The sequence below is a fragment of the Lygodium microphyllum genome, chromosome 20 (assembly GCF_053477565.2).
Source record: "Lygodium microphyllum isolate KBCC chromosome 20, Lygodium_microphyllum_v1.1.10, whole genome shotgun sequence".
Classification (NCBI taxonomy): domain Eukaryota; kingdom Viridiplantae; phylum Streptophyta; class Polypodiopsida; order Schizaeales; family Lygodiaceae; genus Lygodium; species Lygodium microphyllum.
This window is the reverse complement of record NC_141154.1, coordinates 61415841-61442612: the sequence shown is the minus strand read 5'-3', so window position 1 is coordinate 61442612 and position 26772 is coordinate 61415841.

The following is a 26772-nucleotide window of genomic DNA, read 5'->3' as shown; positions in this document are numbered from 1 at the left end:
GCTCCCTTTAGGTGTCTTTTCAAACCTGTCTGGTACAATACTTTTTAAAAAATTTCAGCACACCGGCACCAACCAAACACATGGCTCTCTTGGCCTAACAAATTAAATCAATTTCATGTAAAAAAAAGTGGGCCTGTTGGCCTAAAAAAATATAACATTTATGTCCAAGACAATCGGCTCTCTTCACCTAAAGAGAATAGGTCATTATGATCTGTCAACTACATAGTCTTCTTGGCATATACATTGCATCTTATCAGACTAACCAAGATAAACCAAAAATGATATAAGATGTGAGGACTAGTTGCATGCTACATATGCAAGTTAGCTCATTGCAATTTGATCATCGAAATTTAGTCTTGGACTTTTGTACATCCATAAGTCTAAGCCTTTCCACTCATATAACATTGATATCATCTATCCTTTCTTGGGTGCTATTAGCCAAATGAATGGCCTCATTGGGCTCATGTTGGTGCGAAGATCGGACGCAGGTAGCTCACGTGGTGAATTCCCAAAGGTCCCCAAGAACAAAGTACTCTACTTTTTAGCACAAAACCCAATGTAAAAGCAAGCACGACATGAGACAAGAGACAAATTGGGTTCAATCTCCCCCATGCCTTGTGTGAGCGCTTCACAAAGCATGTATTTAATGTATATTTCCAATCTTTATGCTCAAAAATAGCCCAATTATAAAAATATGACAAGCTTTTAGCTTTTGAGTTTGCTTTCTACCAAAAATAAGAAAATAAAGCTAATGGACGGTGCCCATAGTGTCTGGCACGCCCAATCTCAATGTCCAAATAGAAATAACATATCCAGGCGCATAAGCGCATACAAAATAATAATAAATAATCGATGTCTCTATAGATATAACAAAATATAGGCGTGGCGCCTATCAAAATATAGTCAAAAGGTCGAAAACCCGCTAGACTCCAATGCTTTCCTCCGCACTGCTGTTATCTCTACACATCAACTGAAGCATTCACAATCGTTAGTAAAATAACACAATTAAACCGACAAAAGTGAATACCTAGCAGTCTTTAGCTACATAAATAAATCAACTGGTTAGAAATAAATCCTAACCTTAATTTATTACGAGTGCGCACTCTAAACTCATAAACGTTTATTAATTTAATATGCATTTTGCGGAATCACCCGCTATGGAATCACCCATGTACACACTAAATTAATGAAACGCCCGAAAAGGACAGGCGTCCCCATCAACTTCTCGCACAAAGAATCCTCTTTGCGTATGAGCCCCGGTCATCTAAGTTTACGGAATCCACCGTAAAACCTCACGGAATCCACCGTGGAATATGCCTCCTGGCATCATACCCCCGGGGTGGGATAGCAATTGACCTCAATTGCTATTAGCTCAATGTGGAGCTAACAGAGTGGGGAAAGCATTTAGGTCTCTAGCGTGCATCCATTGTGCTTCCTCTACAGGATGGTTCTTAAATTTCACTAGATATCTAGAATACCTTCGGCCAGTTCTAGTGGTCATGTAGTCAGTGTCTATAATGGCTTCTGGTTCAAGTATTTCAGTGTCTTCTTCTAGTAAAGGTGGATTTTCATAGACAGGGTGGATAGGTAATTGTCCTCTAAATGGTCTCAATAAACTAATATGAAAGGTATTATGAATTTTCCAATGAGATGGCAGTTCTAACTTGAATTCATTGTCATTAATCTTATGAATGATTCTAAATGGTTCGTAGAATCTAGGGGCTAATTTGACAACTGGATGTCTATCTACACTTTGCAGTCTACGCTTTTCTATTCTAAGCCAAACATAATCATCAACTTTGAAATTCATGGCTTGTCTTTTCTTGTTGGCTTGTTTGGTATATGATTGTTGGGCTTTAGCAATCATATCCTTTACTTCATCAAAAATAGTGTTATGCATAACAGCAATATCATCGGCACTTTGTATTCTATTAGACAAAGAGGCAACATGTGTAGATAATCTATATCCATAAATAACTTCAAAAGGTGCTTTCTTTGTAGATGTGTGAGGTGTATTGTTGTAAGCAAACTGTAATAAATGTAAATGAGTATCCCATGTTTGAGGTTTAGAGATAGTGTATGCACGTAAAAGATCTAGAATAGTGCTATTTGTGGCTTCTGTTTGTCCATTTGTTTCTGGATGAAATGCAGATGAGAAATCAATCTTTGTGCCTAGATTTGCAAACAGTGTAATCCAAAAATTATTACAAAATCGAGAATCTCTATCTGAAATAATCACTTTCGGCAATCCATGGTTAGTAAAAATAGTTTTCAAAAATAACTATGCTGCTTGTGATGCTGTTAAAGTTTTCTTACATGCAATGAAATATGCTTGCTTACTAAATCTATCTACAATTGTCCAAATCATGTCATGGTTAGAATTAGTATTTGGTAAGCCAGTAATGAAATCCATAGATATATGTTCCCAAGGTTTAGATGGAATAGATAAAGGCATTAATAATCCATACTGTTTACCATGATGTCTTTTTATTCTTTGACAAATCAGACATTCAGAAAAAAAATTAGATACATCTGCATCCATATGCGGCCAATAAAAATCTTCAGTTAACATGCGTAATGTAGAAATGATACCTCTATGACCTTGATATGGGGGACAATGAATTTCATTCAAAACAAAAGATCGGAATGGAATAGTAACACACAGTCTCTTTTCAAAGAACATGAATCCATCATTATATGACAATGAATCAACAGGAATGAAATTATTTTGAACTAATTTTTGCCAATCAGAATGAAAAGTAATATCCTGGTGATATGTGTCTTTCATAGCAATTAAAGAATCAAAAGATATGATAGAAATGTTGTGAATTTCAGGTCTTCTACTCAATGCATCAGCAACTACATTTTCTTTTCCAGGTTGGTATTGAATGATAGGATGGAAACTTTGAATGAATGAAGCCCATTTGATATGGCGGTCAGAAATTTGGGGTTGGCTAAGTAGATGTCTAATGCTTTGCTGGTCAGTCTTTATCATGAATTCTGAACCCATTAAATAATGCTTCCATTGTTTTAATGCTTGGACAACTGCTAAGAGTTCCTTGTCATAAGTGGAATATTTAAGCTCAGAGGGTTTCAGCTTAGAACTAGAATATGCTATTGGATGGTTATCTTGCATTAGCACGGCTCCTATTCCTGATCCGCTAGCATCAGTCACAACTAAAAAGAATGGTCTATTAAAGTCAGGCAATTGTAGGACAGGGGCATTGGTCAATGCACGTTTGAGTAAATCAAAGGATTTCTGCTGGTTTTCAGTCCATTGATAAACAATGCCTTTCTTAAGAAGTTTGGTCAGTGGTAAAGCAAGTAATGAGAAATTACGTACAAACTTCCTATAGAAACTAGCAAGACCAAGGAATGAGCGTAATTCATGTACATTTTTAGGAATAGGCCAATGCAATATTGCATCAATTTTCTTAGGATCAACTTTTATTCCTTCTTTTGATACAATATGACCTAGATATTCTATTTCTGTCTTAAAGAATTCACTCTTGTCAGGATTTGCAAACAATTGATTTCTTTCAGTAATTGAAAAACTAATGATAAATGCTCATAATGCTCTTTTTCACTTTGACTGAACACTAAAATATCATCAAAGAAAACAATCACACAGTATTGATATTTTAGAAAGATACGGTTCATCATTCTACTGAAAGTAGCAGGTGCATTAGTTAATCCGAATGGCATAACTAAGAATTCGTAATGGCCAAACTGTGTCCTGAATGCAGTCTTAAATATGTCGGATCTATCTAACCTCACCTGATGATATCCAGATTTAAGGTCAATTTTACTAAATATAGAAGATCCTTGCAGTTTGTCCATAAGGTCATCAACTCTAGGTAAAGGATACCTATTCTTTACAGTGATCTTGTTTAATGCTCGGTAGTCAATACACATCCGATAAGTATTATTCTTTTTCTTGACTAAGAGCACAGGTGCACCGAATGGAGAACTGCTAGGTCGAATTAAGCCTCTATTTAGTAATTCTTCTACTTGACTCTGGATTTCTTTTTGCTCTTTTTGATTGTGCCTATATGGGGCTTTGCAAGGTGGTTGTGTGCCAGGTATTAGGTCAATCTTATGGTCTTCTGGACGTGATGGAGGTAAACCTGGTGGTAGGTCTTCTGCAAAACAATCCTTAAAATATGCAAGAAATTCCTTGTGCCTAGGATGCATATGAGTTTCTTTTGCGTGCAATTCATTCACCCAAATGAGATATGATTTAGTGTTCTTGCGTAGTGCACGTTTTGCTTGAGTATGCGAAAGCAGTGGAAACATATGAGATGCATGCATACCAAATAATGTAATAGATTTTCCTTGAAAATTAATATTCATTGTGTGTGTGGAATAATCTATATTGGGATTATGTTGGTGTCTCCATGGCATTCCTAGAATAATGTCGCTAGACTGTAATGGGACAACTAAGAAATTTCTTCTTTCAATATATGGACCAATTTGAATTTCTAAATCTTGAACTTCTTGTGTGCCATTGTACCTAGTACCTAAAAACGCAGCTTTTATGCGATAGTGCGTAGGTACTGTATGCAATTTCAATTCCTTTACCAATTTTGCTGAAATAAAGTCATGCGTACTACCGTCATCATGCAATATAGTTCTTTCTTTTCCATGCACCATACATTTCATAGTCAACAATGAATGTGAAGTAGGCATACCTGGTAAAGTGTCGGAAGTAGTAGTAGGATCATCTTCTTCTTCAGTGAAATCCGGCATATCCTCATGCTCGTCTTCGTCCATAGCTCCAAGGTAGTTGATATGTGCTGATGGCTTCTTTGAATGACAATTTGCTGCGAGATGGCCTGGCTGGTGATACTTGTAGCATACGATGGGCTTGGCTTTGGTCACATTATTTGCAATGGCTGGGAGTCTGGGTATATTTGGATTTGCTTGTTGGATAGGCTTAGGATTTGGATTGACAGTGGATGGTAATGCAGGTGGTTTAGGCCAATTCTTGCGGAAAGATGGTGATGAAAAACGACCTGGATTAAACCTTCTGAAATTGGAATTGAATTGTTTAGATCCATAATTACCGTTTGCTTGGAATGGCTGTGGTCGTCGATCTCTTCCGCGTAATTTATCTTCAGTGTCGTGAGCTAAGGAGATGGCGTCTTCAAGGGTAGCAGGCTTGAACATATTCACCTCAGCATAGTAATGTCCAAGAAGTCCAGACATATACTTCCGCTTATGTGTCGTCTCTGGTACGTCTTCAAGCATGTGTAACTGTAGGAGTGCATTCCAAAAACGCTATGTATACTGTGGAATAGGCTCACGATCGCGCTGTTGAAGTAAATCCCATTGCTTGATAGCCTTCTCATGAAATTGCGGTGGTAGGAAATTTTGCATGAACTTCTTCTTGAAATCTTCCCATGTAGCAGGACATTCTATGCTCTTGCGGACTACAGTCCACCAAAGTGATGCTCTGTCTATCAGATGATTAGTAACACACTTGATTTTATCTTTCTCGGGATAAGTTTCCTCATGGAAATAGTCATCAAACTGGCTAATGAATGATAAAACAGTCTTTCCTTCTCTTATGCCATTGAAAGTGCGAAACTTGAAACTTCGTTTACTTATCTTGGATTCCTTGCGAATGGTTTGTGCTTCAAGAGTGGCGTCGATGGTACGGCGAATCAAATCTTCAGCTTGAGGTTCTTCTTTGTCAGTGGACGCTCCTTGTAGCTTTGTCAATTGCGCTTGCAAGGCTTGCCTAGCTCTTCGCTCTTCGTCCAATTGTAACATGATAAGATCCAGCTTTTGTTCCATGGTAGGCTCGGGTAGGTCGTCTTCAGCCATAGGATCATCCATATGTGGGGTAGTCATCCTGTAAAACTCAACAAACCTTTCTCACTCAAAATCAGTTAGCGGGATGAGCGTAGCTCAAATTTGGGGTTACAAGGCTATGTATTTTTGGGTATTTTCTTCTTCAATTTTCAGAAATTCTGCAATATTTCTATCTCCGTTTGCTGAAAGTACTTCAACGAACTTGTAGATAGGTAAAACAGCTTGCTGCGAACAACTTTCCAGTTCTGAGTTTTTGCAAACGAACAAGTCTTCTATGAGTTTTAAGCGTTAGTCAGTTCTGATTTAGTCTGACTTGCAGAGTTGCAGACTTAACAGACTTGCAGGGTTGTAGATTTGCTGGACTTAGCCGACTTGCAGAACTTGCAGTACTTGATTAGTGTCGACTTGCGAAACTTGACTTCTGATGCGCAGGACCCGGAGTTTACAGACTTGTTTGCCTTCACTGACTTGCAAAGTTTGAAGTAACTTAAGCTTAATTAGTTAAGCTTAAGCTAATAAGCTTAAGTAAGGAAGATACAGTCCGCCGTTTTTCAATCGTGGGGGGGGGGGGGCCGTTTTGACTGCGCGGAAATTTCGGGACCCTCCTCTTTCCAAACGATTTGACGTTTTGAAGATTGGAAGCTTAATAAGCTTCTTAAGCTTTATGATTAGGCTTTTAATGAAGAAGATTAAGAGCTTTCTCACTGTTTTTTTTCAACGACTTGATGAAGAGAATTGATGAGTGGTCCTCCGCCGACAGAGATTGGTCCTTCGCGATCTGACAGTGGAAATAGGGGTTCTTGATCGCCAGAAGTCTGCCTGTATCGACGGTTCGCGACGAGATTGACTGTAGAGGCCGTTTGTTCCTGGAGCTCCGCCCTCGCCCAAGATTGGTAGCGATTGGAAGCCCTTGATCTCTGCTCCGCTCTGATACCACTGGTGCGCAGATCTGACGCAGGTAGCTCACGTAGTGAATTCCCAAAGGTCCCCAAGAACAAAGTACTCTACTTTTTAGCACAAAAACCAATGTAAAAGCAAGCACGATATGAGACAAGAGACAAATTGGGTTCAATCTCCCCCATGCCTTGTGTGAGCGCTTCACAAAGCATGTATTTAATGTATATTTCCAATCTTTATGCTCAAAAATAGCCCAATTATAAAAATATGACAAGCTTTTAGCTTTTGAGTTTGCTTTCTACCAAAAATAAGAAAATAAAGCTAATGGACGGTGCCCATAGTGTCTGGCACGCCCAATCTCAATGTCCAAATAGAAATAACATATCCAGGTGCATAAGCGCATACAAAATAATAATAAATAATCGATGTCTCTATAGACATAACAAAATATAGGCGTGGCGCCTATCAAAATATAGTCGAAAGGTCGAAAACCCGCTAGACTCCAATGCTTTCCTCCGCACTGCTGCTATCTCTACACATCAACTGAAGCATTCACAATCGTTAGTAAAATAACACAATTAAACCGACAAAAGTGAATACCTAGCAGTCTTCAGCTACATAAATAAATCAACTGGTTAGAAATAAATCCTAACCTTAATTTATTACGAGTGCGCACTCTAAACTCATAAACGTTTATTAATTTAATATGCATTTTGCGGAATCACCCGCTATGGAATCACCCATGTACACACTAAATTAATGAAACGCCCGAAAAGGACAGGCGTCCCCATCAACTTCTCGCACAAAGAATCCTCTTTGCGTATGAGCCCCGGTCATCTAAGTTTACGGAATCCACCGTAAAACCTCACGGAATCCACCGTGGAATATGCCTCCTGGCATCACATGTGTCCCACCTTGATTGTGATTCAAATAGATTAATCATGCGAGCTTCCCATAGACCCCCTCCTACAGAGAGAATCACATACTCATTTAAATCTTCTCTATTTGGATTATTGCATATGTTAGTATTACAACCCAAATAGGTAGAGCTTCAATTCTTAGCCCATCACATAGATGCATCCTAGAGTGGTGCATACCGTTATATCTATCATCATGACCTTTGGTCTCATCCACTTGGGAATTGACCATGGTATGTCCACCTGAAACTATTGGCCTTTTATCTAACACCTTAGCCACCCTCTTAGAGATTTTGGATCTTCAAACCCATCTCACATTTCTCTTTATATTCTTGCACTACCTAAATTTACCACATTGGTCTAATGGACTCAATGTGGACTCATTGCTATGACAAAATTGCCTCACATAATTATGACTTCCATTGAGCACCATAGGTGGACCTTTGGTGTTCAGCATTTCCTTCATATGGGATTCCTTTACTTTCCTCAATCCATATTGTGATTTCTCACTCATAGGCACCATGCTCTTACTCTGAGGAATAACATCCACCTAAAAGCATGATTCACTTATAGATGGCAAAGGTCTCTCAAGAGCCTTTCCAAGAGCAAAATGAGAACCACTTATAGGACGCTCATCCACACTTGTAGCCCCAATGATTCTATCAATTTTATCTTCACATCCACCTCTCATGGAAGTGTTGTAAGCCCTTTTGGGACATGCTTGGCTTGGAATTTGTAATGTGTCCACCTGTTCCCTTTCAGGACACGTCTTAGAAGTCCATCGGCGAAAAGAGAGTCTAGAAAGCTCCGCCCGGCACTCCCATTGAATGTTACGGGATTTGCGATCTAGGACTTCCCGTGTGTGCCACGTAGCGGAAGTATTCCAACCGTTCCCACTTAGGACCGACCTGAATCAGGGTTTTCCCTAATGGTCAATTTCCTAAATAGGGGCTAGCATCGAACCCCAAGTGAACTAATTTACGCAGAAACACCAGGGACGAAGCGGATCCATGCAAGGCTCGACCTCTCTGCCCATAAGGCATAGTCCCATTCCGTTCCCCTAAAACAACATAAATCGGGGTTTTAGTAACCTAAACTCTAGGTCAGTGCCCTTGCTATTCATTTTCTATGAGAAGAGCTCCTTGCTGTCCATTCCGATTGAGAAAAGTTCCCGGCAGACCGGGACCACCCATCCGTAGGACGATGGACCCATGGCCACATCCACTGCACTTTCCTCAAGGTTTCTTTAGTTGTCTAATTACCTACCACATTTAGTTGGACATGCATCAAACAACTTCATTAATTAGCCAGTTAGACACTAATCCCTTCATGTAATCTTAGCACTTGACATAGAAAAACAATGTCAAACAAGTTCCTTTACAATAGGTTATCTTATTTATCTTTGGAATACATCCATAAAGTCCAGCCCGTAGGCTAATCCATAATCCGCTCGAAGGCTATCCAGCAATCCACAGGGATTGCTAATCCAATATTCCGCCCATAGACTAGTATGCAGGCCTTGAGATCTAATCCGAGTCACGTTGGTCTCTTGTGCAGGGCCAGGAAGGCAAGGGATTTACATCCAGAGCCCCCTGGGCACCTAAGCATCCTCTTGCTCCAAGTAGCGCTCAATGGAGAGACCTCACGTGGCCGATTCTGTCCATGTTTCCGGCGCGGCATACAACCCCCTTGGTTAGGGTTAGGCAAGCATTCGGGGATAACTGAAACTACCTCTCCCTTCAAGCCTTCAACGTAAAGCATTAAATATCTTTCCATCCTTTAGTTTCTTGAGCAAACAATGCAAACAGTGCTTCTAAACTGTTACAAGCACAATCAATTCCAGTGGTTGTTATTTAGCCAATTGCTAAGGAGTGAATCCTTCTCTCCGAATGCATCCAGCACTCGATCCGGGATCAATTGCGACTTGGCAAGATTCCCAAGGGTTTGTTTGTTCACCCTTTTGTCCTTGGGTTAGGTCCATACCCTCTTAACCCAACTTAACCAATACCTTAGGTTTTATCAACAGTAAATCCTAGCGACCATGTCACTCCCAAAATATTGATTGATCCTTTGCTTCCAAGCAAATACCTAACTTCCCTTAACTTGGCAATTTTTCCCAAGAAAGGTGATATAACAGGATGACTATTCATCCTCTTGCATGTTAAACTTGTGCAAGAACCTACCAACCTCATTCCAAGGGACAGAAAAAATCTCTTGTGAATAAACCACAAGACCAAGCAACGTTGCAATTTGTTGCACAAGTGTTGCATCTATTCTAAGGGATCATGTCACCCATTGAACGGTGTTTTCTGGTCAAGGAATTATGATTAGACAAGAAGCAGGATTTAGGGTGTCTTCTTACCCAACCCATTCCTAACTGCACTGGGCCGACAACATTCGGTCTTAGGGATTCCAAACTCAAACTGATTTTTAACATCAACTCGAATGATCCTTAGGGTAGAAACCCTAGATCATTATTAGCATGAGCGTCCAATTGACCAACACTCTGCGAATGTGGGTAGGACCTTTGGTTCAAGGGTTTCATCTTGGCAACAAGTGCGAAACTAGGCTGAGTCCTTAACATGCTAAACCCTAATTAGCACTTGGGTTATTTATCATATTGGTTGAGCCATCCTATGTGAATCCCTTGCGGGTTAGGTGATTTAGATAATTTGATCTACTTATCTTGCATCAAGGATGAACCATTCCTAGAGATGTTACCTTGATCTAAAGGATAAAGTTAGTTGTAACATCTTACAATTCCCGTAAACACGCGATTCATTGCTTCTACGTATTGCTAAATTTGCAATAACCGTAACTTTTCTTGTTAATATCAAAACGCATGATAAATTTCAGAATAACTTCCATTGAACCTACTAGGTCTTACATTCAAGGATCATGCCCGCAATTCTTTTTCTAAGATTTTAAGATTTAATGCTTTTAATGAACCATGCAGCCTTTCCCTAAATACACTCTTGATGAATGAAATTCTTGCGTGTGACGAATGTGCAACATGCAATCCTTTCCTAACTAGAACGTAGTTAAATGAAATTCATGCCAATTGAAGCTAGAGTTAATCTATTTCATGCAAGCTCATAGAATCATTTCCATGCTTTGCTATTTCCTATGGGTGATAACGACTTTCCCTAATGAATCATTACAATAAAGATTTGCCTGAAAATTCAACATGCGCTTAATCTTTCCATGTCTAGTCAAAGGTGCACTGAATAATTTTGACCTTATAATGATAGGCAATAGGTTTCTAGGCTTATCACTTTAAAATGCATGACAGGGCAACATACTATTAAGGATGTTAAATGGATAGAAAATTTCTTTATACAGAAAATACCAATGATCAATTTCGTGTTATGAACTAATTCTAATAATTGTTCAAATAGTCGATTTAAATCCAGTTGCATTTAAATTGACTAGGTGATTTTGAGCATGCATAGGTACTTCCTAATCCATGAAGTTATCGTGATTAATGCAATACTTTTGCGTGGAATCAAAATTAGTAAAAACTTGGACTTGTGGGCTCAGAGAGATATCCACGTGAATATTAGGAGAAGAATCTCCCACATGCATGACTTGCAACTTCTTGGGGGCCATCATGGGCATAATTATGGACTTCTGGGTTGCCTTTGCCCTTACATGATTGGTGAATTTGCTTGCCTTGGTACACAGCCTCAAGATCTTGCCCTTCTCCCTCGTACGTAGGAGATACCTTCACGGAACTACGGATCTTTAAAAGGCCGGGCTTGTGAGACTTGGGCTTATGGGATTTGGGTGTATGGGATTTGGAGCTTTGCTTGGGGAAATAGGGCTTTTACAAGGAAAAGCGAAAATGGAGCTTCATGAGAAGGCTCATGGAAATTGTGTTTTACGAGCCTCTTTTAAAACTCCAGTTGCCACGCAAAAATAGGGCTTAAAGACGCTGGGACTTTTCCCTCCCCCGTGCGTAGGAAATCTTCCACCAAAATGGGTTTCCTCAAAACCTCGGGGTGGCTAGTGGAAATGGACTTTATAGGTGGCTTGTGTGAAAGGGGCTTATAGAGGCCCCCTTAGAAGCTTCTTAAAGAAGCTTCTGGCTGTGGACAGATCCACGTGGAAGAGGGAGGGGGTAATAAGGAAACGACATGGAAGAGGGATGATGGCATGAGGGAGGACGTTTATGGCGGCGACTGTCAGTGCTGCAGGCGGTGCTGTCTCTCCAGCACGTCATTCTCTCCTTCCTCCTCTCTCTCCATGCAGCACAGCATCCTTAGCTTCCTCCTCTTGCCCAGCCACTAAGGGGGGTTTTATAGGCCAAGGGGGGAGAGGGGAGCTCCACCACGTGGCCACTGCATGGCATCCCCCCCTCCTCATGTAGCCCACATCTCCACTAAGCCCATCCCCCCACACTCCCTCTCCTCGAGTCGTGCATCGGCTCGGGGAAAGGGATAAACATAAAAAAAATTGCTTTAATAATATCCATTTTTCCCCTCCCAAGAGGATGTTTACCCGCAGTTTGCGGATTTGAACCACCCTCGGGCTTGCTTTGCCAATGCGGAGGTCCCATATTCACGCATGCGGGTTACGGATTAGACTACCGGCAGTTCCAATAAGGAATATAATCTTTGCACGATTTTTACGCGACGTGCGAGAAGTCGGGTTTAATAATATTTTTAAGCGAAAATATTACAGAATCTTTCTACCAAGAGTCATGCTATCATTGCACCTAGAATTCACATTTTTTGGTTGGAGGTTTTGACTACTAGGGTCCCCCCACATAATTTTTCTTGGTATTAGCAAGTGAATTATCTCCTTGCAATAGAGTGAATATTTGGATACACTCGAAAAGTTTTCCCAACATCTTTGAATATACTACTCATAGTCAATTGCCAACATCTTAGCCTCACTTAATGATTTAGGATCTCACATTCTCACTCAATTTTGTGTATTAAGCCCTAAGCCAGTCATAAAAAGATCACATAGCACATCATTTAACAACACAGCAGCTCTTCTTAGCCAAAGCCTAAGAATATCATCAAAGGCTCTAGTATATTGTTTGATGGAGATATATGACTCTTGCAACATTTGTGCAAGCTGTCCCAAGACCAAAATAATGGAAACCCACTTCTCATACTCATCTAAGAATTTGTCACATAGTTTCTCAAAGGTCCTTATTGATCCTCTTAGAAGGCTCTAATATCATTTCTTGGCCTTTCCCGTCAAGGTACTTGAAAATACAAGCATCCAATGTATATAATTAAATCCACTCACAAGGAAAGTTAGATTGTATTCTTTCAAATGTAGCGTCGGATTCTCATATAGTAGCCCATAAAACATTAGGAGATCCCTATAAGGATAATGGCATTTATTCCTCTTCTTTGGTATCAATACTGAGTCTTCTAGATCTTCATAATCATCTTCACCAATCCTAGTATCTCAAGGTCTCTAATTTCTTTCGTTTCCACCTTTACCGATGTAGGGAGGTTAATATTTCAATTGATATCCCTTTCTACTAGCTCACAGAGTGGTCTAGGAAGTCCTATAACTTTCAAGATATCATTTTGATACTTTCTTAGAGGATCTTCTATACCTTGGCCATCCATAGGCAATTCCATAATAGATTCATGTAGGAGCTTTTGTCCCTCACCTAAAGCAAATATATCAACATTAGCTAGAGCTAGGGGATCCTGCCTTTTAAGCAACGATGTTCTCTTAGGCTTCCAACATCCTTGTTTGGTTTAGTATTTCAGCATGGTGACCCACCGCACGAGACATTTTAGCCACAACTAAATTCCATTGTGTCACTACAAGAATACGGAGGCATAGCGATGGCGCTTTCCGACGCAAAATAGCAGCATCGCGACGCAGATAGCGATGGTACTCAGACGAAAAAATGCAGGCCAAAACCTGAGCACATTATTTTGCGCAAACGAACGAAAGGGCGAGCGAAAGGGAGAGTGAACTCCATCTTGCATTTGAGAGGGAGAGGGAGAGAAAGACGAAGAAGGAAAGCTTCTCACCACCTCTGCTGCCATTTGCAAAGAAGAGTGGTCTAGAAAGTCCTATGACTTTCAAGATATCATTTTGATACTTTCTTAGAGGATCTTCTATCCCTTAGCCATCCATAGGAAATTCCATAATAGATTCATGTAGGAACTTTTGTCCCTCACCTAAATCAATTATATCAACATTAGTTAGAGCTAGGGAATCCTACCTTTTAAGCAACAATTTTCTCTTAGGCTTTCAACATCCTTGTCCGGTTTAGTATTTCAGCATGGTGACCCACCGCACGAGACATTTTAGCTACAACTAAATTTTATTGTGTCACTACAAGAATATGGAGGCATAGTGACGGTGCTTTCCGATGCAAAATAGTGGTGTCACGATGCAAGTAGCGACAGTGCTTAGACGAAAAAGCACAGGCCACAACCCAAGTGCGTTATTTTGCACAAACGAATGAAAGAGCGAGCGAAAGGGAGAGTGAACTCCATCTTGCATTTGAGAGGGAGAGGGAGAGAAAGATGGAGAAGGAAAGCTTCTCACCACCACTACTTCCGTTTGCGAAGAAGAGGAGGAAGTGTATGGAGGGAAAAGAGAAGCCGCTGAATCCATCCTCAGACCTTTGCGGTGAGTGCATTGTTCCTTCTTGCTTTGTTTTTTTTTTCTCCTTTTATTTTACTTGTTTTTGCTAAAATCATGTGTATTGAGAGAGGGAGAGGAAATGAGAGAGGGAGAGGAAGAGAGAAAAGGAAAGAAGGAATGAGAGAGAGAGGGAGAAAACATTAAACATAATAGGGAAAGAGAGAAAGAGAGGGAGAGGGAGGGAGGAAGGGAGGGAGGGAGAGAGGGAGGGAGAGGTTGTTGTTATTGTTGTTGTTGTTTTATTTCTTCTTTTCTTTTTTTCTTGTTTGTTATTGTTGTAGTAGTCGTAGTCGTAGTAGTGGCGGTGGCGGTGGCAGTAGTGGTAGTGGTAATGGTAGTTGTTTAATTTCTTATTTTCTTGTTTGTTGTTGTTGTGGTAGTCATAGTAGTAGTAGTGGTAGTGGTAGCGATAGTAGTAGTTGTTTTTGTTTAATTTCTTCTCTTCTTGTTTGTTGTTGTTGTGGTAGTGGTAGTCGTGATTGTATTAGTAGTACTAGTAGTAGTAATAGTAGTTTTCTTGTTTGTTGTAGTAGTAGTAGTAGTTTTTCTTTTCTTTTCTTGTTTATTGCTGTTTAGTTTTCTTGTTTGTAGTAGTAGTAGTAATAGTAGTAGTAGTAGTTATTGTTGTTGTTGCTTTTTTCTTCTTCTTCTTCTTTTCTTATTTATGGTAGTGGTAGTGGTAGTGGTAGTGGTTTTTTGTTGTGGTAGTCATAGTCGTAGTCATGGTAGTAGTAGTAGTAGTTTTCTTGTTTGTTTTTGTTGTTGTTATAGTAGTAATAGTAGTTTTTTTTCTTTTCTTGTTTATTGTTATTTATTTTTCTTGTTTGTTGTTATTGGTATTGTAGTAGTAGTTGTTGTTTTTTCTTCTTTTCTTGTTTATTGTAGTGGTAGTGGTAGTGGTAGTGGTAGTGGTAGAGAGAGTGAGTTGTTGTGGTAGTCGTAGTCGTAGTCGTCGTAGTCATCATTGTAGTAGTAGTACTAGTAGTAGTAATAGCAGTTTTCTTGTTTATTATTGTAGTAGTAGTAGTTTTTTTTTCTTTTCTTATTTATTGTTGTTTAATTTTCTTGTTTGTAGTAGTAGTAGTAGTAGAAGTAGTAGTGGCAGTAGCAATTTTTTCTTCTTTTCTTGTTTGTTGTTATTGTAGTAGTAGTAGTAGTAGTAGTAGTTGTTGTTGTTTTTTTTTTTCTTCTTTTCTTGTTTATTGTAGTGGTAGTGGTAGTGGTAGTGGTTTGTTGTTGTGATAGTCATAGTCGTCGTTGTAGTAGTAGTAGTAGCAGCGGTTTTCTTGTTTGTTGTAGTAGTAGTAGTAGTTTTTTCTTTTCTTTTCTTGTTTATTGTTGTCTAGTTTTCTTGTTTGTTGTTGTTGTAGTAGTGGTAGTAGTAGTAGTTTTTTCTTATTTTCTTCTTTGTTGTTGTTGTTGTTATTGTAGTAGTAGTAGTTTTTTTTTTCTTCTTCTTCTTTTTTTGTTTATTGTAGTGGTAGTGGTAGTGGTAGTGGTAGTGGTAGTAGTAGAGAGAGAGATATGTTTTGTTAAAGGAAATGAGAGAGGGAGAGGAAGAGAAAAAGGAAGAAGAAACGAGAAAGAGGAAATAAACATACAACATAATAAAGAAAGAGAAAGAGAGAGAGAGATGGAGGAGATAAGAGAATGAATGGATAAAAAACAAAGAGAGAGTGGTGGCGAGGTCTAGTGAGGTTCAGTGCAATACCACGAGACAAGAAACACTCTGAGATACATTAATTTGTGGGTGGGTGGAGACTTTACATACATTAATTTTGCTGAGTTACAAGAGAAGAAATCCCTTCTCAAACAATTTAAGAAATAAAAAAAGAATGATAACAAAAACAAATTGATAGTCGTAACGTAGACCAAATGGAAAATGATGAAGGTCATGATGTTCAAGATCACGAGGCATATCTTAATCAACATGTCTCATGTCCTTGCTCTCAATGTAAGCTAGTAATTAGAAGAAAACATCCATTGTCTATAGAACATGTACGACACTTTGGCGAGTTTCAATTTCAAATCATTGATCAAGCGATCTCAGATTTTGAGCAAACGGTAAGAAAAGTGTATATCAATCATGCATTGTATTCGCAAGCTAATTGAATACCATATACAAAAACATTGGGTGTGGCTGGAAAATTTGCTATCCAAGGAGCTGACGTCTTGTCCCATGGAGGAGTGCACCCTTTGTGTCCAATTAGAAGAGTTTGTAGGTGTGTGATGGATGGAGTGCCTAAGCCAATCCACACTTGGAAGGTACTACCCAATCTATACCAAAAATACCAGAGGAGACATGCAGCCTTTCAGACTTACCTACAATCTTGGAGCCTAAGATGGAGGCAATGATCGATGCATTGATGCCCATGGATGTCGAGACTTCTGATTCGCTTAGAGAGGAAGCATCCATACCATTATATGATGGGTGTCGAGTATCTCACCTAAAGACACTTCTTGCACTCCTAAGTGTGCAAGCAAAATACGGGTGGAGCGATACGAGTGTGATTGAGTTGGTCAGGTACCTTATACATACTTGTACCTTATACCCCTGACAACCTCGATGGTGGAATAATATACCTTTAGCTCCCCAAAGTGAGAGAGTATATGATCAAAGCGATGTTCCGATCATAGATGAGAATAATATGCAAATAGAGGGGCTGGTATTGCAAGGAGTGGAGGCCATTGAAAGCTTGGAGCATGTAGAGGAGCCATCATGGGGTAACAATGATGGAAATATAGGAGTCTAAGAATTCTTTGAGAATGAGGTAGACTCATCCTGTGGTGACATGTCTATCAACCTTCTAGTGTATGCGGAGTTGTGTCAAGAGATACATGAGACCATAGGGTACTTCATACTTGGAGCATCCACCTACTCAATTTGTTGACGAATCGCTTATAAGGGTACATAAGATATGCACTTTAAGTAAGATCATTTTTTAAAGATTTATATTATCATGCTTTGTATGATTTATATTGATTATACTAACATCATTTTTTGTCTGTGTAGGTGACCTTTGTGGATATTTAGATCATCATGATGAGTCAAGGGATAAGTGAGTGACGAGGAGCTACATGAAATCTTCATGCATATGTCTCTAGATCAGATGGCAAGATTCAGAGATATGGTCAGGATCTGTCTCCGATACCATCAGGCCGCTCTATTAGATCTACTTCAACACGCTCTGATGCTTCAGTTTCTAGTAGATGAGATCGACGCTCCAGACTTGGGCCAGACGGAGGGAGTGGTTCCGGGGGATGCTGTAGAGATCCGGATGCAATGAGCCCGCATTCGGCTCATGATATATGTGATACTCCTCGCTCTCGTGGCAGTTCGAGAGAGTGTGACTCAGGTGGTTGCTGTGGAGGTATGGATGTAGTGTCTCCATCTCATTGTTCTGCTAGAGTTGCGTCACCTCTGGGATTTGTAACACCTATGGGGACATCTACTCCAGCCACTCCAGCTTTTGCTCAAGCTTTTGCTCAGCCATCCATAGGTGGCACCCCTATGGGTGCTACTGCAAGAGATACTACGCCGGTAGGTACACCAAATGTACAGGGGTCTCCTGGATATGCTTAGGAGCATGGTCACAAGTGGGAGAGGACCCATTTTAGGTATATCCTGGAGGGGTATGCCTACCTTGTAGATGATAGGATAGGAGCCATCATCATGAATGATGAGGGGAGAAGGGTGATGGCTTGTATGAGAGATTTGTGCCAGCAAGTTTTTCGGCACAACGTCTTGGATCATTGGAAGAACATACCGAGGGAGCAAGGACTACATAGTAGCATCCTTGTATGAGAAGTTTCTGGTACTAGCCACAACAAATAGGTTTTCTATGGGCTAGATGATGGAGTGCATGTGTGCATACATGTCACACAGATGATCGAACGCACGCAAGGCACTCAGGAGTGGGGCTTCAAAGCCTTAGTGGCTAGACACGAACGATTGGTGCCGACTCAGGGAGGAGGCTACAGATTCTCCAGGACGTTGGAGACAGCAGCACGAGGCAGCAAGGGCACGACTAGAGACTGGAGTGGTCCATCATCTTGGGAGTGGCGGCCACAAGACATATCTGGAGGACTTTATAAGTTTTTCTTTTTTTTTGCTTGCTTATTTTTTTGCAATATCCTTTGTCATGACAATTGTGTTTCTAACCATTAGTATTTTGTTTCCTTTACAGCACTCCATTACAAATCGCGATCCCATTGGCCTTGAGACTCGATATGTAGAGAGGCATGGTCTCACACCATTGATCGACCGATTGTATGGATGCAGCGGCCCTGTAAGTCACTTATCTTTCTTGTCCGTAGTTACTATGCTTAATTAGAATGCATTATTGTATGGTGGACTGATGTGTAGTTGTTTCTTTTTTTGCACAGCCTCTTTGATGTTCCTTTGGAGTGGGATGAGGTTTTGGATGGCGAGGATCGATCACTTGCCCTTGGATCCCTGGAGTTGACATACCCTTCTTTTTTGGTCATGTGATATGTGCAGACATTTTCTATGTAGTAGTAGTATCTTGCCATGATTGTACCGGTCGCTTTCATTATGCGATCATGTATTTATTTCATTTATTAGTGTTATGATTTAAGTACACTTTGCCTTTATTTACACGAGTATTATACACATTACTAAAACTATTTTGTATGGCCAAAATAAAGCACATAGTGCTATATCTACCTTGCCACAAATTTTTATTCCCCTGTTACCGTCATTATTAGCATCACAAATTTACTGCATGTGTCGCTATTAGCATCGCAAAGTGTCGTTATCATCGTCGCTATTTGCGTCGGTAAATAGTGAAGTTGATAATGATGTTGATACTGATTGTTCTATGGCATCGCCAATAACGATGCTTTTTGTGACGGTGGGGAAACTCTTCTTTATGAACATTTTTGTCACTTTTAACATTGGTATAAGGCCTATATCTTGTAGTGTGTGTTGGTACTTTTCCATGGTGTTATAGCTTTAGCATGATCATTAGTCAATGCCATGACTGCCACAGGTTCCAAAATACTTGTTGCATATCCTCTAGGTTGATGGATGGTTGTGCACAATGTCTCCTGGTGGATAGAGACTCCATGGAGGCAAACATTAGCTTATGCCATTGTACTACATGATGGAATCACCACTAAATGGTTACCTTTCACATCACATGAATTATCCCTCATAAGAGGATTCATGCAAGTCAAGTTTTTAATCCTTGGTGAACCCTCATTTTACAAATATTTTAGCACATCCCTAATGGTCAAGATAAACATTACCCTCCTCCTTCCACGTCATTCTACTATATAGAAGAAGCTTCTAAGGATAAGGCTCCCAGAAGCCTTGTGCACGCGGTTTATTCCCCAGGGTCTTAAAATCCACATCCTGTAAAGGGGTATTCTTGCACGAGGGAGAAGTAGACAAATTATTGAGGCTGTTTTGCCAAGCTTGGAGGGAGTTTGGAGATCGCATAAAGGCAAGGACAAATCACGGAGTTCAAGCCCACTGCATCAATGATGAATCCAAAGCCAAAGATGCAAGGTGGACCCGCGGAAGCCTCGAACGCAAGTTTACACATGGACATCGCCACAAGTCCTCAAACCCAGGTTCTTGGAAGTTTAATTCCACATTGGGCATGCTTAAATTTCATGCGGAAGTTATGAATACAAAATTACGCATCCATCTTACAAGTTTTAAATTTCATGTTGCTCTTGCTTGCATTTCCAAAGTGACCATCCCAAGTGCATATTGCATGAAAATTTGTTTAAATTCACCCTTATCTTCCTTCCATGAAAGAACAAGTGCATAAAGCATCTAGGCCATGATTTCCTAGATATGATTCGTAAGATATATTCATTAAACATCCGTTAGAATGTTGTCCAAGGACTTGCATGGTATGAAAAGGAAACCATGGACTTGCATGTTGCATGCAAAGATGCTTGTAAAATGGATTAAGTCAACATTAGTCTTATAATATTCGTCATGCATGAACTTCATTTATCAAAGTTACATCTAGAAAAGGTTGCATGCCATATCAAAGCATGAAATTTGATTACATTAAACGAAAGGTTGTAGGCAAAAAAACTCTTGATGTAAATCTATGTAGGTTTTGTGCAAGTTATTTCCCGAATTATCAATCATCATGATTTTTGCAAGGAAAAGAAATAGTTATTACAAACCTTATAGTTTCATAGAAGTAATGAATTGCATGTTTACACGTAATGTGATGTCTTGCAACTATTTACACCTTTAGAACAAGTTTAGCATCTCTAAGAAAGGATCATTCCTTGTCGCAAGACAAGTAGACCAATTTAGCTAAATCACTTGTAATGTTATAACCCTCTAGGGATTCGTAAAAGCATGACTAGATGGTACGATGAACACCTCAAAGTGCTAGGTAGGGTTTAGCACGTTAGCAATTCTACCTAGTATCGCACTTGGGACGCCAAGTTAAGATCTTCAAACCCAAAGGTCGTACCCACATTCACGGAATGTTTGGGTTAATTGGACGCCCATACACTAACAATCTAGGGTTTTTACCCTAAGGATCGAACAACCTATTACTAAAATTTTGATTGAGCCAAAAAACCCTAGGTCCAAACGTTATTGGCTGAGAAAGGTTAGCGTTGGGTTGGGTAAGAAGACACCCCAAACTTTACATCTTGACTAAACAAATTCCTTGACCAAGAAATGCCATTTGATGGGTGAAATGATCTTATGAGTTAAAAGCGACACTTGTGCAACAAGTTGCAATGTCGCATGGCTTATTTTTTAATCACAAGATAGATTTGCAACTCCTTGGAATAAGGTTGGTAGGTTCTAGTGCAAGCCTATTGTGCAAGAGGATGAGTAGACATCCTGCTACATCACCCTTCTTGGATTGACTTGCCAAGATAAGGTAACTATGAATTGCCTAGCAAGCAATTGACAAATCAAGTTAGAGCGACATGGTCGCCAAGCTTTACTCTCTTAACTTACGAAACCTAAGGTGTTGGTTAATTTGGGTTGACAGGGTATGACACTAACCCAAGGACAAAAGGGTAAACAAACAAACCCTTGGGGATCTTGCCAAGTTGCAATCGATCCCGGATCGAATGCTGGTTGCATTCGGAGAGAAGGATTCACTCCTTAGCAGTTGGCCAAATAAACGACCACTGGATTGTTTGTGTTTGTACAGTTTAGGAGCACTGTTTGTATTGATTTTCTCAAGGAACTAAAGATGGAAAAATAAATAATGCTTCAGGTTGAAGGCCTGGAGGGAGAGGCAGCATCAGTTACCCCCGGCTGTCTGCCTGACCCTAACCAAGGGGGTTGTTAGCCGCACCAGGAATGTGGATTGAACTAACCGTGAGAGGTTTCTCTGTTGGGCGCTACTTGGAGCAGGAGGAAACTTGGGTGCCAGTGGGGGCTCTGTCCGTAAATCCCTTGCCTTCTGGGTCCTGCACAAGAGGCCGATGTGACTCGGGATTGGATCTCGAGACTCGCATACTAGTCTATGGGCGGAAACTTGGATTAGTAATCCCTGTGGATTGCTGGATTGCCTTCTGGTGGATTATGGATCACCTTTGGGAGGATTATGGATTAGTCGTCAGGCTGGATTATTATGATGTATTCCAAAGACTGATTAATAAGATTACCTGTTGAAAAGGAACTTGTTTGACACTATTTTTCTATGTCAAGTGCTAAGATTATGTGAAGGAACCAGTGACTAAAAGGCTAATTAAGGAAGCTTTTTTTTGCGTGTTAAACTAAATGTGATAGGTAATTAGATAACTAAAGCAATCCCTGAGGAAAGTGCGGTGGATGTGGCCATGGGTCCGTCCTACGGATGGGTGGTCTTGGTTGGCTGGGAAATTTTCTCGAAGGAAATGAACAGCAAGGAATGATGACTTAGAATCTAGGATACGAGAGTCTCGATTTATGCTATTTTAGGGGAATGGAATGGGACTATGCCTTATGGGCAAAGAGGTCAAACTTCCTATCCCTCTCGTTTTCCATTCTCCTTGAACCAAGTGCAGCATGAATCCGCTTCAACCCTGACGTTTCTGCGTAAAGTAGTTTACCTGGGGCTCGACGCTAGCTACCATTCTAGGAATTTGACCACTAGGAGAACCCTAATTCAGATCGATCCTAAGTGGGAACAGTAGGAATGCTTCCGCTTCATGGTAGACTCGGGAAGACCTAGATCGCAAACCCCATGACATTCCGTGGGAGTGTTGGGCAGCGCTTTCTAGACTCTCTTCCTGATGGGCTGCTAAGACGTGTCCTGCGAGCGAATAGGTGGACATGTTATAGTTGGTATCAGAGCAAACCAAGGAGGAACTAATATCTATAAGAAGACTTAATAAGGTGAAGTAAAGCAAATGTTACTGTAAAGAACATTTCCTTACTTATCAGTGCTATCTTGCAAAGTCATGAAGCATGGAATAGATTCTTGGTGTTCTAGGTCATGTTTATGACCGCGATGCGTGCCTCGGATTATCGACAAAGGATTGATATGATGAATATCCTAGACCACATCTACAATCCTTCACCCTTGTACATGGAACGGAGATGGATGGGTATTTTGGGAATCTATTACATAGCTTCCCACCGACTTGGGTACCTTCAAATCAACTTGAAGAGAATCAAGTGGATGGAGGACTTAAAGATCATGAAGTTATTCATCTTTGTTGAGGCTCATGCAAATGCAACCCTACATGTCGACGGTCGAAGGGTTAAGCAGATTAAGTATGTGTATGAGGAAGTGACTCGAGTAATCCCTGTCGACAGGATCAAGGTGTTGGGACGTTATGAAAAGAATGGGTATCAAAGGAAATGATACCCTAATCTTCCAATGACCTATCGATTCCTAAAAATCCATGACCCCAATCCATACTATTACTCAGTTCTAGTAGTTGAATGTAACACAATCTTATTCTCCTCGAATTAATGTATCAGCTTGTTCCATCTCCCCAAGAATAATTATACTCCAAAAGGGCTATGCCCATATGAATGAAATAAGACTTCTTTTATCAATGATTGTCTTGATTATGAGTATTGATAAAGAAGTTAAGTGAGTAGGTCACTTGGCTAAAAACTGAATTGGGCATGAAATGTAATGTGAGGAACGCTTAGCAAATTTTAACGTAAAGGAACTTATTGCCCAAGCACATCCTGAGGTGGAATTCCTACTGGGAGGGAAGTCGACTTCAGTTAGATTCAGGGTCATGAACCTAGGTATCCATGAGTGTTTGTTCTGAATGGATTGGCTTAAACCTAATGATGCCCACATTCACTGTGGAAAGGGACAAGTTTCCTTTCGAAATTCTGAAGGGGAATTAGTCACAACTCAAGGAGAGGCTGGAAAGCCGAAAATTCAATTGGCCAAAGCATTTCGAATAATAAAGGGAGTTTGAAAGCCACCTATCTATTTGATTAAGCTTAATAAGCTAGATCAGAATCAGGAGTCTAGTGAAGAACCTTCATAGCTAAAGGACTACGCAAATGTATTTCCTGAAGAGCTGACAGAACTTCTGCCTCAAAGGGATGTTGATCATGAAATCAAGCTAGTGCTAGGAACTACACCAATTGCAAAGAGGCCATATAGAATGTCCATCCGGAAAGCAATTGAGTTGAAGGAGCAACTCAAGCAACTGTTAGACCAGGGCTACATCCGTCCTAGCAGTTTGCCATGGGGAGCTCTAGTGTTGTTCCAGAAAAAGAAGGATGGAACGCTTCAGCTGTGTATTGATTATAGAGGATTGAATCAATCAACCATTAAGAACAAATATCCTATTCCAAGAATAGATGAAATTCTTGACCGTCTTCAAGGTGCAAAGATATTCTCCAATATTGATCTCAGGTTTGGATACTATTAGATAAGGATCAAGGCAGAATATATCCCAAAGACGATATTCAATACAAGATATGGACATCTTGAGTTCTTGGTCATGTCATTCGGGCTGACAAATGCACCTACCACCTTCAACAGGTTAATGCAGGATATCTTTAAGCCATATCTTGATGACTTTGTACTCGTCTTCTTTGACGATACCCTAGTGTACTCCAAACAAGAAGAAGATCATGAACCCCAGCTTCGCATTGTCCTAGAGACAATGAGGACACACAAGCTTTATGCTAAGAAGAAGAAGTGTGCATTCTTCAAATGACAGATTGAATATCTGGGATTCATTGTTTCAGCTGAAGGAATTTCAGTAGACCCGACCAGAGATGTTTTGGAATGGCCAACACCAGCAACTGTCAAAGAAATATGCAGTTTTCTTGGATTGACAGGATGGTATAGGGTCTTTATCAAAAACTATGCTTTGATTGCAGCGCCACTAACCGATCTATTGAAGTAGCAAACATTGATTGTATGGTCAACTGCTCAACAATCCAGCTTTGATAAACTAAAGCAAAGTTTGGTATCAGCACCTATCCTGAAACTTTCGGACCTCAATAAGGAGTTCGAAGTAGTAATTGATGCTAGCACACTTGCCTTAGGATGTGTGCTTATGCAAGAGGGTCATCCTGTAGTATACTCTTCAAGGAAACTGAAAAGCCATGAGAAGAATTATGCCACCCATGATCTGGAGTTATTAGCTGTCATCCATGCTCTCAAGCTTTGGAGACACTACTTGCTGAGTAACAATTTTACCCTAGTGACAGATCATAAAAGTATCAAGTGGATCTTTACCCAGAACGAGCTCAACATGAGGCAACGTCGATGGATTGAAGTGCTGGAGGAGTATTATTTTGAAATCAAATACCGGCCTCGAAAGGAGAATGTAGTTGCCGATGCACTCAGTCACACAAGGCATTCCTTAATTCTCTAATCTTACAAGATCCATCAACAGCTAGATCTCTAGCCACAAAGGTATCCATGCCAAACAACCCAATACTTGAGCTAACTAGAGAAGAGGCATGCCATGATCCAACCTATCAGAAGATGCTAAGAGAGATCCCTATCAAGGATCAAGACCCGAAGCTACAGGTTAAGTATCAAGAATTCTCTATCGATAATGGACTTATCTACTATAGAACGCGATTATGTATACCAGCAAGCCAATCACTCAAGCAAAAGATACTTTGGGAAGTTCATGACTCCCCTTTTTCAGGACATCCTAGCTATGCCAAGACCCTCAATGCAGTCAGAAAGAGCTACTATTGGGAGAGGCTTAAAGGTGACGTTCTCAAATATGTCACTGAATGTTTGTCTTGTCAACGTATTAAGGCCGAACATGTCAAAATGCCATGAAAGTTGCAACCACTTGACATTCCCCAAATGAAATGGAAATTCATCAGTATGGACTTTGTTGTTGGCCTGCCCCAAGTTCAGGGAGGATACAACTCCATTATGGTTGTGGTGGAATATGCTCACCAAGGTTGCACACCTTATCCCTATTAAGGCAAACTATAAAGCCTCAGACATTGTAAGGTTGTTCATCAAGGAGATATTCAAACTACATGGGTTACCCAGAAGAATCATTAGTGATCGTGATTCTCTCTTCACATCACACTTTTGGAGAGCTATCTTCGAAGCCATTGTGACTCAACTTTGTTTTAGTACAACTTACCATCCCCAAACCAATGGTCAAACGGAGCGAGTCAACCAAATCATAAAAAAAGTGGACCAAAAAAGTGGATCCAATATTTACTGCTACTGGTTGAGTTTGCCTACAATGCTTCTTACCAACAAAGCATTCAAATGAACCCTTTTCAAGCATTGTATGGGCACGACTATCAAAGTCCTTTAAACTTCTCGGATCCAACCCTAAGAGTTGAAGCTTCAAAGCAAATGCTTGAAGATATGGATAACCAAATGAAGTCAATAAAGCAAGACATTGACTGGCCAAAGACCAAGCCACTTTTACCCAGGTCAGCAAGCCAACTCCTAAGAGTTGTTGCACTAAACAGGTGATTATTGCTACTAACAATGCTAATTTGGTTTAGTCTTCCATTAATTGTATGGCGTTTTGTTTGTAGTAGTCCAACTACAAATATTCTACGCTTCAGTAAATTATATTAGGCACTAGAATGCTAAACCTAAGATAACTACGGTTTCCCTCCATCTTTTAGGAGCGGCTTCTCATAAATTTCTCATGCCAACTAGTGGCAGTTTATCCAGGAAATTTTGATGTTTGACTTTAAGAAGTTTGTTTTATGTAACAGATCCCTTGGATCTATTTAAATATCTCCATTTAAATTCCTTTGTATATTTATCTTCTTCAATTGATTAAAATTATTTATTTATTTAATTAACAACAAACATTCAAATCAAAACAATCTAACGCTCTAAAAACCATAACTATTATCCCTTGATAAACGTCTCCCCATTTCGTACCGAAATTTCGTCGTTGCTTATTAGTATTTAAGTACTTAATTCATTTTGCGAATATAATGTCCTTTTCTTCTTTTTCTTCACTAAATACAAATCAGGACAAAACCAAGTACTTTCCGCACTCTAACAAAAACACATACATAGTTTATTTTAAATTCCCATATTCCCTATTAATTTATAAATTAGTATTAGTG